We start from the raw sequence: 3626 nt of genomic DNA on the forward strand, positions 1-3626 counted from the left end.
GCGGTGAAGCGCAAATCATGTGCACGGGGACATCCGGTCAAGGCCTTCACAATAATTGTCTGTAAGGAAACGTTAAGTGTCCCTTATTTAAAAAGAGAGAGAGAGAGAACTGCCATAGTTTACAACAGGGGTGTCCATTACGTCGATCGCGATCTACCAGTAATGCGAAGGCATTTTGGGTAGATCACGTCCCTTCATCCATCCAGTCACATGACTAATATACAGGACAACCAGTCAGATTACACCTGACCCTAGGTCACATCATGGGCGCTGCATAAACAAGCGCGAGTTAGTTTAACCCTATAGCGTCGGATCCTATCGTCGCCGATAGACTCGCGGTTGTGGACTTTCCAGCAGCGTAACTCCGTGCCCAGTCGTGCTCTCATGTAAATTCAAACGGCGTCTCAAAGCGGAGACACGGGGCTGTCTAAATATTTTACCATCATTACTGTAATCTGCCTCTGATGTCCCTCGAAGGTGACGAATGAGAGCCCGGGGCTGCGGGGATTTTCACTCATTTATTCGATGCGTAAAAGAAAAAATACAGATGGATGTGTAAAATAGAAGTAGTTGTGTTAAAAAATGCAGTAAATTCTGATACTTCGTTTAACGTGATTTTTATGGCTATAAAAAAAGACAAAACCGTAATCAATATGATTAACTCGCTTTCAAACGAAAAATGCAATTTTACTCCTGTCTGTCAGAAGCTACTGTCCGAACTCTGCATCCCTCACTGATTCTATTCAGTGTCATCAGAGCAGTAATCATCATTCAAGTAATTATGAACATGTAGGAAGTTCAGTTGTGTTGTGCAGTATTATCTCATGACGTTGTGCAGGTACATGAAAATGCACTGTACATGTAAGAATTCATAAAACATTTACAAATAAATATATGTTTAACATTTTTGTATTAGGTGGTAGATCTTACAGACACGATCATTTTAAAAGTAGCTCACATACTGAAAAGTCTGAGCACCCCTGGATTACACAATTAAATGTGCAGTGTTTATGTTTTGGCTGCTGATTAAATACCTTGAAAACATGCGTTCTTACTGTAAGCAGAGTCACCTCTCCACAGAACTGACCTGTAAGTTGACCTGGGAAAACGCAAAAGCTCAGTGTGTATTAAGCTTAAATAAACGCCATCATGTTGAATACGGTTTATCCCACCACTTTTGGCTTATCCTTAATTGGCTTAATCCTTAATTAATCAACCAGTTACTCTGGAAAAGGTTTTGAAATAAAACTGCTTTGTATTTGCATTTCGAACATAAAGAAAATAGGCTACTGAGAACTTCATAAAAACATTCAAATAACACATTTTCCTGCTGTAATGAAATAATGTACTGGCTTTGGGATGAGGGTTTAGTGTTAAAATGAGGCTCGTGTTATTAAAGTTCCTCACATCCGGGTAACTCTCTCCAGCTTGACCAATCACATCCGCGCTGCAATGAGACCCTCTGTTATGGAACTGGACACGCGCTCATTATTTCATAACCACACTCTCTGCGTTTGTCCTGTCATATACATTTCACTACAGGTCTTAAGCTAAAGTAAAGATATTGATTTTGAAACGGATCCGCGCAGAGACATGTGTCCCCATGGCGCTGATGGAGCCCGTGTCCTTTTAAAGTGACAGCTCCAACACCACGTGGTCAAAACACCTCCAGCCTAACCACTCTGCCACAGTAACACAGGGAGCACATGCAAACTCCACTCAGAGAGATCAGGAGTCTAACCCACAACCTCCACACTGAGAGCAGGGGACAGGATAACCACTCTGCCGACTCTGAATAATGGTGTGCAGTTTTAGTCCCTGGTGCTCGGTCACTGTCAGACTGATCTCCCATTTTTAATAATGAAACCTCCTCTCATTAGTTTTAGTTCCTTTAACCTCCACCGTGGATGTAGTACCTCTGAGTGAACATTTTTACCTTTACCTTCCTTTTAGACATGGAGCTAAACACCAAATATATATATATATTTTGCTACTAAACTGTGTCTATGATGTTTTCAAAAATGACTAAAAGTGTGTTCTGCCTCCAGTGGCCTCTGCAATGTCAAGTACTACGTAACATCACACTCTTCCTTATACCTCCAGACCCCGCCCCTCCTCTCCCCTCACTGTCCCCTTTAGTCCTCCAGGTACTGTCCAGTTTTACCAGCTCTATTTGATATTTGAGATGTGGTTGTGGGTGGAGTTTAGGTGTTTAGTCCCACTTTAAATAAAATAAAACAAAATCACACACTTATGACCCACTTCCCTTTTTCATGTCACGTTTGAGTGTTTATTTAAATGTTACACATTTTTTTCTATTATCTTGTGAAAGTGCTGAGTTCTTTTGTACTCAAACCATCGCTGACTCACTCTCTCACAAATATACACTCTCTCTCCCTCCATCTCTCTATTCTTCCCTCCATCTCCCTCTATCTCTCTTGCTCCCTCTCTCCCCTTCTCTTCTCTTCCCTCCATCTCCCTCTCCCTTTATTTCTCTCCTTCTCTCCTGTTCTCTTCCCTCCAGCTCACTCTCCTGCTATCTCTCGCCTTCTCTTCCCTCCATCTCTCTCTCTCTCTCTCTCTCTCTCTCTCTCTCTCTCTCTCTCTCCCTCTTCCTCTATTTTAAACCCTTTTATTGTCTCTTAGCAACAGAAAAAACTAGGCTACCTCCTCCTCCTCTTCCAATCCACCTAGCTTCTACCTCCTGTCTCCTAGCTCCTGTCTCCTACCTCCTACCTCCACCCTCCTAGCTCCTACCTTCTGTTTCTTGTGTCCTAGCTCCTGCCTCCTACCTCCTCCCTCCTCCCACCTAGCTCCTACCTCCTGCCTCCTAGCTCCTGCCTCCTACCTTCTACCTTCTACCTCCTCCTTCTTCCCTCCTAGCTTCTACCTCCTGTCTCCTAGCTCCTGCCTCCTACCTCCTCCCTCTTCCCACCTGGCTCCTACCTCCTGTCTCTTGTCTCCTGCCTCCTTCCTCCTACCTCCTAACTCCTGTTTCCTAGCTCCTGACTCCTACCTTTTATCTCCTACCTCCTAGCTTCTACTTCCTGCCTCCTAGCTCCTCCCTCCTACTTCCTCCCTCCTCCCTCCTAGCTCCTATCTCCTCCCTCCTAGCTCCTACCTCCTGCCTCCTAGCTCCTATCTCCTACCTCCTGGCTCCCAGCTCTTACCTCCTGTCTTCTAGTTCCTGCCTCCTAGCTCCTCCCTCCTACTCCCTCCTAGCTCCTACCTCCTAGCTCCTACCTGCTACCTCCTCCCTCCTCCCTTCTAACTCCTACCTCCTCCCTCCTAGCTCCTATCTCCTCCCTCCTTGCTCCTACCTCCTCCCTCCTACCTCCTCCCTCCTCCCTCCTCCCTCCTAGCTCCTACCTCCTATCTCCTGGTCACCGCTTTAGACAAAACCAGGTCATGCTCTGTTGATCTGCATCATTTGTCTGTATAAATTTGCCCAAATAACTGTAAGAAAAACAGCTAAAATGTGTCAAATGAATCCACTCTGTCCTTTTGGCTCCAACCTCAAGCCACAGTATAGAATTAATAGCATTACTGACATATTCAACTCTGTCCCAAAATGTGTCTTTCTCCAGTACAGATATATTATATAAACAGCTCTTGAGCTCAAAATA

This window comes from Periophthalmus magnuspinnatus, chromosome 17, assembly GCF_009829125.3.
Source record: "Periophthalmus magnuspinnatus isolate fPerMag1 chromosome 17, fPerMag1.2.pri, whole genome shotgun sequence".
In the NCBI taxonomy this organism is placed as follows: Eukaryota; Metazoa; Chordata; class Actinopteri; order Gobiiformes; family Gobiidae; genus Periophthalmus; species Periophthalmus magnuspinnatus.